Genomic DNA, 12,238 nt, shown 5'->3' with positions numbered 1-12,238 from the left:
TTCCTGCACATACCAAAAATATCTTCTATGTTTCTCTTTCTAAGCCTTGAGCCTTGACTGGATGGAAATGTGTGTGTGTGTGTGTGTGTGTGTGTGTGTGCACATATATGTGTAACATACATACATACATACACACACACATTTCCCAGTCTAAAATTGGGCACAATCTCATGACATTCGTTAGTCTAAGAAACATGAGAAGTGATGGCAGAGCTGTCCCATGGTTGTCCACACTTTCTCTTTTGCCACAGAGGTTCAGGAAGAAAAAGCCTGAACCCACAGTCTATCACCATGGATCAAGGGTACAAAGAAACCATGTATTTGGTGAAGCCACTGAGGTTTAGAATTAGGAGGATCCCTAACTCTAAGTTCATCATTTGGAAGAGCCAGTACCAGATACAGAGTAAACTGTAGGCAAGTCCACTCCACTCGCAGTTATCTGTAACAGCAAGGTTATGTTGTTAGGGGATTATGGATGAAGCCTGCCCTGTGGTTGTCAGATATCAATGTTTATGGATCTGTTGAGTGTTTTAAAATGAAGTGTCTGAGATACAGGATAGAGGTGAGAAAGGAACACAACAGAGAAACAAAGAGTAAACTCATATTAGCTGAACCAGAAAAGGAAGTTTTGAGATAAGTAAGTGACTCTAAGATACTCAGGAGGTAAATTACAGAGTATGTCCAGACTGAATTCTGAGGAGGAAAAGTCCTACCATGAGGCCATTTAAAGACGACATTCTGCCTGTTTTTGTCGTTTTGTCATGCCTCAATAAAGGGGTCATACTTTTTGGTTCTTTTGTGTCTTCTATAATTCTCTATGCACTAACTACTGAGAAGCAGCTACCTTAAAACCAGCTAGAGGGGGCAAGGCAAACCCACCAGAAGATATTATGTTCTTGATAACCAATCTAAATATTTTAGTCCTGACTCTGTTTTATAACAACGTAGTGGCTTTTACTTTCTCCCACCAGCACAAACGCCATTGAGTTAGTTGCTGCAAGTTTAATAGAAAAACATGTTAACTTCTAAAAACCCAAACGGGGAGCAATGTGACACAGAAGCAACATTTCAAATACAAAGTTGGGAGCAACCACAAGGCGATGCAAGTCGGTGTGGGATGCTTCTGACAGCAGTTGTCTCTCTGCGGTCCTTTCGCATCTGTGGCCCACTGACTCTGTGGGTATCTGAGAACCATAACAACCGTTACAGTTTGCATCAGGAAGAAAATCTGGGGTTGGGGGGGGGCAGATGTACAACTGATGTTTTTGCATCAGACAAAAGTAATTAGTACAAAGTTCACAGCCTGTAAAATGAGATCATATAATCTGAATGGCAGATTTCCCCACCTGCTTCCACTGGATCATTGAAGGTGTGCCTCTTACAGCTCTGGGTTTTCCTTTCTCAAAGAATTACTTTGTCTACTAGATAATGGAGCCAGAGCTATGGCTGTGGATAGAATACTTTGCTGCCTACTAAAAATTATCTGGGGAGCTTTAGACACCCTGAGCATCCAGGCCACAAGCTGAGCAATTACTCAGCTTCACCAAAGACACCAGTGATGCTCATATCATTAATCCTGCTGCCTACCCAGCGATTTAAAAATATGTCTATGATTTCTGATCCTCTTTCCAGAGAATCAGATTTAACTGGTAAATGCAACAGACAGAATCATGATGATTTTTCAGCTCTCTAGGTAATTTTAATGTACAATCATATTTGAGAACCATTCCTATAGAGGAGTCACTGTGTCTGAATAAGAAGTAAAAAGCCATCTGTCTAATACTGTCCCTTCAAGATAAGGAATGAAGGCCCTTTAGTGCGAGTATAAAAGGAAAGTGTTTAAAAATCAATTACCTAATTGATTTTAAAATTCCAAACAGCAATTTATGAACACAAGCCAAACTCTAGGCCAAAAGGGTAAGAAAATTATTCCTAGATCTCAGACTCCTTAGAATCCAGTTCAAACAGCACACTAATACGTAGTACCATGCATGGGGTGGCTATAACTCACATATGATCCTGAGTGACAAAATGGTGCAGCTTGCACATGTATTTAAAAGGTTAAATATACATTGACCATAGTAACTCCACCCAGAAGACAACAAGGTATGAGCCAGCAACTGTAGGCATCAATTTTTTCAACCTATTTTTAATAAGGCCTCAACCCCTCCTCTAGCCTACCACCCAGCATAGGTAGTAGAAGAGAAAAGTTATTAGGATGTGGGGGAAATGGACCTGTTCAGCCATAGTTCTTTGAGGACAAACTTGAACTTCTTTGGCAGCAGTTGAGTCCCATAGCAAACACTAAGTTTGACTCAGAAGCTGCAGGCCAGTTCTCTCGGCAGGCAGACACCACACAAGAACCAGTAGCTACAGTTCAATCCTGAAGGTACTGCAAGGTGCGCCAACCAAACAAGGAAATGGCAAGCTTCCACTGGAACCTCACGAACAGTTCTTTGGAGAGTCTCTCTCAATGACATCATTACCACAAGTTGAGCTGAACAAAGCTATATAAGGCAAACCAATACATGCTTGTCATTAGCAAAGAATATTGAGGTGGAGCAAACCAAACCAATGCTCAGTGCTCGTCTCCTTCTGTCTGTGGGATCATATTTATACTCCTTCATCCCAGGTCCTTTCACATGTTTCCTATACCAAAACATCCTTTTACCTGTGTCTGCTTCAGGAAAACATTCCTTCCTATGTCTGCTCCAGCAAAACATCCTTTCAGCCTCAGGAAAACATTCTTTCACCTGTCTGCTTTAGCAAGACATCCTTTCAACTGTGTGTCCCAACAAAACATCATTTGACATAAGTAACTTTCCAAAGAAACTAAAAGTTTCCACTTCAAACAACTGTAGTTCTGAATTAGTATAGTGGGTTCATTCATAATAAAAAAAAATAGAATGTATTAGTTTTCTACTGCTGTATCATCAGCTACAGGCTTAAAGAATGGCTTTATTATCTTATAATTTCTGTGGGTCAGGATCTAAACTTGGCTCAGTACCTCAGGTTCTTGTGTACCTATTGAAAAGGGTATAAAGAGAGGTTGACCACCAAGAGGCTATGATGAGATGCATAAAGGAGCTTTTCTGGCATTCAGTATCTTGATGATGTTAATTAATTAAATTAAATTACATTTAATTAATTAATTAGATGTAGGCATGGCTCAAAATTCACAGAACTATATATCCGAAAAAATATCTTTTTGATCTGGTTCCCAGTGCATGCTTCAATGAAATTTATGACAAATAATATACTACACATGATCCCTGTTCCAATATATTTACTAACAGAATTGTTCATGCTAGGTGAACTACAAATGCTGTTTGTGTCATTGAAAGTATAATACATATGGGAAGAATGTGAGGCTGCTTACAGTGGATGGGTGGGGCCAACCCTATGACTAAGACAAGTATTAAAATGAAAGTCCTTCTATTAGATTACTAAAACAAAACAATATATCTCCATAAAGGTCCTCTATTCAGAAACCAATTCTTACACATCACTGCAAAGCCAAACACAAAAGAGCATTAATTTAAGTTACTTGAGACCCTCTATCTTTGTATACAAAGCTAGAACCAGCCCCATGGAGCATTTATCAGGTGACAGCATATGACAAGGAGAGTAGGGGAAGCCTTCGGGGGCTTTAAATTTGTGGCACTGGACTCAGAAGATCTTCTAGCCAAACATCTACCAAGAAAACCAGACTTGTAGGAAATGTTGAGAATTTATCACCTATACAACAAAGCAGAAAGGATTTTTGACTTAATTCAACAAAAACAAAGGGGGCGAGCAAAGGCGTAGAGACATAGGCAGTAGATGACATCTTTATGAGCAAAGGTCACTTTAAGCAACATTTCTGATGATAGACTTCAGAAGATTAGGGAAGTGATGAAAAGATGAATCAAAGTAGTTAGGGGAGAAAGAGAGAGAGAGAGAGAGAGAGAGAGAGAGAGAGAGAGAAGAGAGAAGAGAGATTTTTAATATGTTTTAATTGAAATATAATTCCATCACTTTTACACACTTCCTTTCCTCCCGCCAGACCCTGCCAGCTACCCTTTCTAGAAGCCCTCCAATGCCTTCCCCAATACGCTGAAGTTGATGACTTTTTTATTTTATGATAGTCACACGCAAACGTATTTGTATGTGTTCATGTATGTGCATGCACAAATACATAAATATAACCTGCTGTCTCTGTTTTTATGCTTTTCTGTTTTTATGTTATATCTGTTTATATGTTTATATATATGAAATTTGTTTTGGAGGCACAGGCGGATTCTTCTTATAGTTCTGTGAACAATACCTAGATTTTAGATAAAACTACTGTGTTATGGAAAGAATCTGGTGCCAAAATGAATAGTAATGAAGACTGAGCAAGCCCACCTCTAGGGAAGCAGGTCATACTGGGTAGTCGGTTGGTAGATATAAAATAAGGAATTAAAATAATGGTAGACAAACATAAAAATAACAGCTAGAATTATTTTTCTTACCATTTCCATAAATAGTAACAGGGTTCATTTTAATTCTCATTTTTACTTCACAAAAAGAATGCAGAACCACTAAAATAAAAATGGACAGTAAATAAGGCGCTGGACATAGCCAAGCGGAGAGTAAATGGCTACATCTGCTAAAGATGGGAGGAGACTGTCAAAACACCATCCCAGGACAGGGCGGTGCGGATAGTGGTCAGAAGGTGAAAGTTGTGCCTGCCTCAGACTTGCAAGGATACTGAAACAACATTCAGGTAACTGACCCTGGAAGTGATCTGAAATAAGTCTGTTGTTGCTCTTATTCCTCTGAAAACCTTGCCAAGTGTTTTGTTTAAAAAACAAAACACGTCTTGCCACAGTAAGCATCATTGGTCTCCAGGAGAGAAGCACAGAGCTCTCTCAGAGATGTCCCCAACTGGACCCTGTGCTAGACAGGGACATCAAAATGTCCTATAGGCCAAGAGAACTATTTTCCACTTTCCCACAGTTATTCTTGAATCTTAATTCCACATTAATGGGCCAATCTCAATTGTAGTCTCTATTGTTCCCATATATGTCGACATCAATTTATATCCAAATATCTGCATGCCGATCTGGAGGTCCATGAAACACAACTCTGTAGTCTGGAGAGGCTGAGTGGGGGATGGAATAGAACAAGTCACTGGCTTCACCTGCCTCAAGTTCCAAGCTAAGATGACCAAAAAGGCTTCCTGGGTTTTCAACTGTGAGGGTTTTCTAGATGTAAATTCTCATTACTTTTTGGTAATGACATATTTGCTCCTTCCCGTGGATCTTCCATGTACCTACCCTTAACATAACTGAAACGGGAAATCCCTAACTAATGGTAAGATATTATATACAAATAAATTTAGGATGCAGGTGGTGAACTTTGATGATACCCAAGCTAATAAAAGCAAGGCACAATAAAAATAGGAAGTAGCAACATACATATATTTATAAGGGTAATAATCCATAGAGCTGTGAATTGTTAAGGTGACCCCATAGATAAAACTGGTTCTTATGGTAAGTCATAAGCAGGGGTAGGGTGCCCAGCCCTGGTTTGAGTCCCACGAATGAGAATGTAAATAAGTGAATGAATAAATAGATAATCAATAATAAAAGAAAAGAAGTAAAAAACAATATTCTAAGCTTAATCCTGCAGTGTTTTCATTTGTAAATATACGTAAGTATGTTATGTCTACTTACATATAATGTTGTAGATATGGTACACTATGGCTGAGTCTTAATTGAATTATCATGTGAATAGAAAGATATCGGTGAATTAGAAGCAGAAAAGCACAAGCCATGCTAAACATGGTTGAAAACTAAGAATACTGAAGGTTAGAATTCCGAGGAATCATCACGATCCACAAAAAGAGACTGTTGTGATGGTAGGTGCTCCCAAAATGCTTATGTGTACATTTCATGCCAGGTATTACAGGGTTTGAATTTGCCAATTTGGACCTTAAAAGACGTTTAAATATATTTGTAGTTTTCAACTGAAACCATTCGTGTGAGGACCCGGGGTAGTTAAATGCTGACTTGTTAAAAGAAACTGCCATGAGCAGCAGATGTCTCCTTACACTTAAGCTAGCTTTTGAGAAGGTATTAGGCATTTGAAGTTCCCGCATCAAAAGGAGACTTAAAAAACAAAAGTCTATCTATAAATAAAATGAAAGCAAGCATTGCAAATAATCTCTCTGGTACCTTGTCCTTAAGGAAATACTTTTCCTTCCAGGTCTGCTTCTGTAAGACTGTACTGTGTTGACATTTGAGGTTCACAAGCAATGACCTGCTTCTTATCAAGTTGTACTAGCCAACCCATGCAAGCAACAACTGCACATAAACATTGTCGTGGATGCTACCTATCTGGTCCCTGGCAGAAGGTTCGGGGCAGGGGTGTGGGGACACTGAAGCAGCTACCTGAACTTTCTAACATGGCTTTAATTGCTGTTTCAATATGCTAGTGACTTCCCAAGTGGAAGGCAATGTCTTCAGGCAAGCTCTGTGATGACTCTGGAACCTGGAAATCCTGCCTCACCAGCCTGGTCCTGCTCCAGCTCGGCCCTGTACTGTTCAAGGCTGAGGCTTACTCATGTAAAGAGACAATTTAGTGCTGGGAGAAGCACTTGGCAGTAAGAGAACAATCTAGGAAGCGATGTCCACAATGTTAAATTGTTCTTTTTAATGTGCTATGAGTTAAAATCCTCAGCACATAATTGAACAAATATCAGCATGACAGTTTCAGTAGAGGAAGGTGATGCCTTCCAAGGCTTACTGATCTTTGCGTATGAAAACCCTCAAATCCCTTAAATGCAACCTTTGCTATTTAGACCCCTATCTTTTGACATTTAGATGACTACAGCCACACTGTACCGGTAGGATAAATGTTAACAAGCTGCTTTTAGAGACTCTTCTAAAAAATAGTCATAGGAAGGGAATCAGACTTGAATTTGAATAGCCCAGATTTAATTCCCATATCTGTCTCATCAACTGTAATTACCAGGAAAGCTTATATTTACTTGATGAGACTTGATTTACCCCATTATCAAATGGGGATGAGGCTATTACAAAATCTGAGATTCCAAAGGAAGCATGGTGAGACTTGGAATGGGTAGATTTTCCAAGAGCCTGAAATCCACGCATCAGATGTGAACCATTTCCAGAGCCATGTGGCTGCCAGAGACTTTCCCTGTGAGCTTTGCAATGTCTGCCTTTGCATCATGTGACAAACTTTGCTGCACACAAGCATTCATCTTTCCTCACAGTAGTGTGATGCATTTGATTCTTCTTATTATTGCTCATTTCCCAGAAAGCCAAGTGTACCCAGAAGGCACTCAATAAATTCTGATGGGTTGATTGATTAAACCATCTCAGTACCTTCCAAGATCAGAAAAATCCTTATGCAAACACTAGGGCCATTTACCCAGTGGGTTTAAGCTTTAGGAAAGTTTCCCCTCTGTAAAGAGAGCTTTGACCCTGGAAAGAAAAATGCCTGGATGTACTTTATCGTTTCTCCTGTTCTGATTGACCTTGGGAAAGTTGCTTCTATGAATACAATCCCACCCATCTCACAGGACTAATGTAAGAATGGAATCAGATGGCCTGCTGGTAAATATTAGTATTAAGCTTTGTAAAGGCCATGGGTTGGTTGGAAAGGACCTATATAAACACTAAAAGAAGTTCTTCTGTTTATTCATTGACGGTATAATTTAAAGCCATTTATACATCTTATTAATATGCATGGATTCATATTGTCCTCTTTGAATTAGGATGTACTATGTAACTTGACCTGAAGCTTGGAACAAGAAAACCCAGAAACTCAAAATTTTGATACATACAGGCAACAAATTCTTAAAAGATCCCAGAGTCTTCAATAAGTATTGGTTTTATGCAAGTAGTTCACACCCTATGAACTAAAGACAACCACGTGAGCTGAAGAAAATCTAACTGACTATGAGCAAATGGTTCTATTCCAATGGCTAGTCTTAGGTAACCGAATGATAGCTGGAGAACCAAGCCAATGCCTTAAAAAACACTGGAGACTTGAAAAGGAATGTTCAAAGTGAAAGGAAGAAAAATAAAGTGTGTATTAGATGCCTGCTCTCTACTTGTCACTGAATTAAATGTGTGAAACTGTTTTCTTCTTTAATTTCTTTTTAAAAACATAGAATTGTTATTTTTAATATTTAATCTTTAAGAATAATAGTGGGATAAGTGAATATGATATTATGTAGTATATATTTACAGAATAATCATAAAGAAACCTCTTAATATTTGATTTCTATAGGAATTTAGAAACAGTCTATTAATACTTGTTGGTATCTGTAAGACATATTTTAGGCGAATGAATCCTGAGCTACTCTACTGCAATCCCTTTCTCATCAAGCAAGACAAACCTTGCTTAGGCTCATTCCTGATTCACCGGTGGAGCCAGAAAATAGACCAACTAGATCCCCTTCCTAAACAACAATAAAGGACAGGAGAGACGGCACAGTCAATAAAAGGCTTGCCACACACATAAGAAGACATGTGATAGATGCCAAGCTCCCACATAAAAAGCTAGGAGCAGCAGTTCACATCTGTAATCACAGTGCTGCACTGCTACAGAGGCGAAGACTGAAGGTTCTCTATGCCTTTCTGGCCATGCAATCTAGAAGAATCCATGAGCTCCCAGCTCAGTGAGAGGAGCGCAGTCACGGACGACATCTAATGTGACCTTCAGCCTTTATATACACACTGCCAAGTCCTACTTACATCCCCACCTCATCAGTTCTGTGGAAGGACGGTACACACCAGTTGATGTAATTTAAAAGTACAAACGACAATAAAATAGTTATAATGAATAAAGAGAAAATCTAGCCAACCATCTTCACTTCATATCATAAAAAACTGAGGCATTAGCAAAGCTAAATAATGTGCCCAAAAGCACATAAGAAGAAAATAGAAAAAAAATCACATTCCTTACCCCAGGGGCAATATTTCAGGGACATTGGTCAAAAGACCAAAACTTCTATTTTCCTTTTTTTCTGTTGTGCTCTGGACCTTGAGAGCAATGATTCTCAGAATCCAGCATCAGAATATGGAGCACTTGTTCTTGATGAGATGAATGGGACCCTCTTCTCAAAGTATCTGACTTCAAAGGTCTGAACTCGGCCTTGAGAGTACCTGCCTAGAAATTTCTAATGGTACACCTGCTGCTTGTTCATAGACCATATTTCAAGAATTTTAACTTTAAGACATATGTCAGTGTTTCAACTCAGACTTAGAACCATGTTCTTCCTTCTGCTGTATTATATAGATGTTACAAATACTGATCAAGAAAATGTGGAAAGAAATATTCCTAGAGCTGTAATAAATTTTTCTAGGAAACTTGACAATATGTGAGCCATCACAGGACTTAGGAAGTAATGAGATCTTCATTTTATTCCTCTATAATATGAAGAGTATCTACCTGCACTGTGTTGCAATGTTGTTCACAGCCTCTTCCATGGAACAGAAAACTTCTGTAACACAGTATAATAAAATCAGAGGCTCCACATGGCCAGAAGAAAAAGGCCAGAAGACTTTGAGATCCTCTTCTCTATGGCTGTCTGACACTATTCCCCCAGTATACACACACACACACACACACACACACACACACACACACACACACAGGGCCAAACATTTAACTGACCTGAGTCATGGTTCATGTTGGAGAAACTGTGTCCCAAATTCAGAATAAAGGTGCAGCTGAGGATTCAGTGCCAAGATCAGACCAGCTAAACATGAAGTGTCCATCGATATCACTGCATTGCCTTCGAAGCACTGCAACAGAATCTAAATTATAAGATGTTATTAAAGCATAAAAGTCTTGAGCAGGGTGGAAATGAAACCAACATCAAGGACTAAGGATTTTGGCCAAAGAATAAGGTGCCCAGAGCTTGAGAATCTATCCCAACTCCTGACTTCTGAGTATGAGTCCTAGGGTATGGATGAGAATAATTTTGTGCAAGTCATTTTTCATATAACAAAAACCCTATTGCTACTTGTTCCACTGAATCTACATAAACATTCATGTTAGATGCATCATTCCTGTGTGTGTCACTTAAGAAATGACTCTGCCAATAAGCAAATATGTCCCAATACATTTTGATTAGCCAGGAGTGGGATTTTATGCTTGCAGAAAGAGCTGTATTAAACTCACTTGGACAAATTCTATACATCACTCTAGGTATCTTTAGCAAGAAAAATAGGTTAAATTCATCTCTCCCAAATATACTATGGCACTTGTCAATCATATCATAACTCCTCTATGACTCCTGTCCCTTCATATTCAGAGTCATGCCCTAGTACATCCTTAATAATGATGCAATCTTTTAAAAACCAAAGGAACCATTATTTTTAGAATCTTCCCTTATCTCATGGAAAAGCCATGTCCCTGAGTTTCAGAGCAGTCACACTTTCTCTTTATAGAAGGACGTCCTTCAACATAACAAGCTTGCTCATAAAATTAGGATACTTTCCTACTGATCTGAAGCAAAGACTACCTTGCAGTCTTGATTGACCTTTTACCAAAGGCTGCCAATCAAATCACCGCTTACAGATGACCTTAATCTGCTTCCTTGAAAGAGCACAGGGCCCAGCAAACCATGCCTTTTAACAAGTTGTATGTGTCTTATATTTGCATGCCAGTCTCTTTTGCAGCACTGCAAACAGCATCACCCCATTCCACTATAGGATCATCCCACCACAGTAGCCTCAGCTGAGTACCATGCCACCAATTACCCTACAAAACCAGCAGATTCTGGGATTGGGTGAAAACCTGGGTCAATACGGTTTTATATTCAGATCAGTTCAACAAGTATCATGTCTGCTAGGCACTTTCCATGATCTCAAAATATGTTTTAGAATTTTTTTTAATTAACAAAAAAAAAAAGAAAAGAAAGTTAATGGTGTGAGAGTTAACTTTGACCTATGTTACTGTTGCAGAATGATTAAATCAGATCAAGTAATACATACTTGTTCTCTGGAATGCAGAAATTTAGAGTGTACCAATCACCTCTCACATGCACTGTGTATGTTACTAACTACAAACACTGTGTTCTGTAGCAGACCTTCTGAACTTTGCCCCACAAATGCACGTTTGCTATTTTTAACCCTCGTCTGCTATACCATTTCCCTTTCTGGGTATATATGCAAAATATAAGAAGTTAAATTGAAAATAATATCTGCACTTTGGTGTTTGTTGCAGCATTATGTCCAATAGTAAAGGGAGTAAAACAACCTGATTGCAATAAACGATAACGGATAAAGAATGTGGCATTCATATACAAGATTATCAACCGCCCCTTCAAAAGAACCTAGAGCTGGAGAAACAGTTCATCAGAAAATGTTCTTGTAGAGGACCCAACCTCTGTCCCCAGTATCCACAGCCCACAGCCCACAACCACCTTTACCTCTAGATTTGGGGGATCTAATATCTCTGGCCTATTTGGGCACTTAAAAATCTCTCTCTCTCTCTCTCTCTCTCTCTCTCTCTCTCTCTCTCTCTCTCTCTCTCTCTCTCTTCTTCCCTCCCTCTCTTACTCCCCCTCCACTTTCTTTCTCACAAATTTTAAATTTTTTCACAAATTTTCTCACAAAATTTAAAATAATGAAAATAAAGCCTTGTGTACTTGGAATCTAGTACTCTGAAATCAGGACTGCTGAAGACGGGGTTACAAATCGTTACAGTAGAGCTGAGCTGTCTTTACCTAGAGAAACTGATGCTTTAGCTCAAAAAGCGAGGATTAGACTCGTGAACCAATCAAAGAAAACTACAAAATAGAGTTAGTTTCCAAATCTTTAATCAAAGTCCAAGTATACTACTAATGCTACCAGTAAACGATATAATTGTGGGTACAGGCTTAGCTGAAGACATCGGGATATACTGACATAAGTTTTACCCTAAACTATGCAAGGAGTTGAGTTAAAAGACCTGTTCAATGTAAGGGAAACCAAAACGGTAGGGGTACAGGTATTAAGCATACTGGATTTGGTGGACTGCACATAGACAATCAAGTACATATATTACAAAATGCAAGCTAAGTATAAAAGAGTAAATTTTTAATAAGGCATTGCATGGCTTTTCCTAGGGAGACCACTGACCCCAGGTAGAGAGGGCACTGACAGACGAAAGAAAGAATTTCACTAAGTCACCTTGCTGTACCTAGTTTTCTAGAGTTAGTTAGAGTACTATGAGTGACAAAAAGGCAACCACA

The sequence above is a fragment of the Arvicanthis niloticus genome, chromosome 14 (assembly GCF_011762505.2).
Source record: "Arvicanthis niloticus isolate mArvNil1 chromosome 14, mArvNil1.pat.X, whole genome shotgun sequence".
NCBI classification, from domain to species: Eukaryota; Metazoa; Chordata; class Mammalia; order Rodentia; family Muridae; genus Arvicanthis; species Arvicanthis niloticus.
This window is presented reverse-complemented; position numbering follows the sequence as displayed.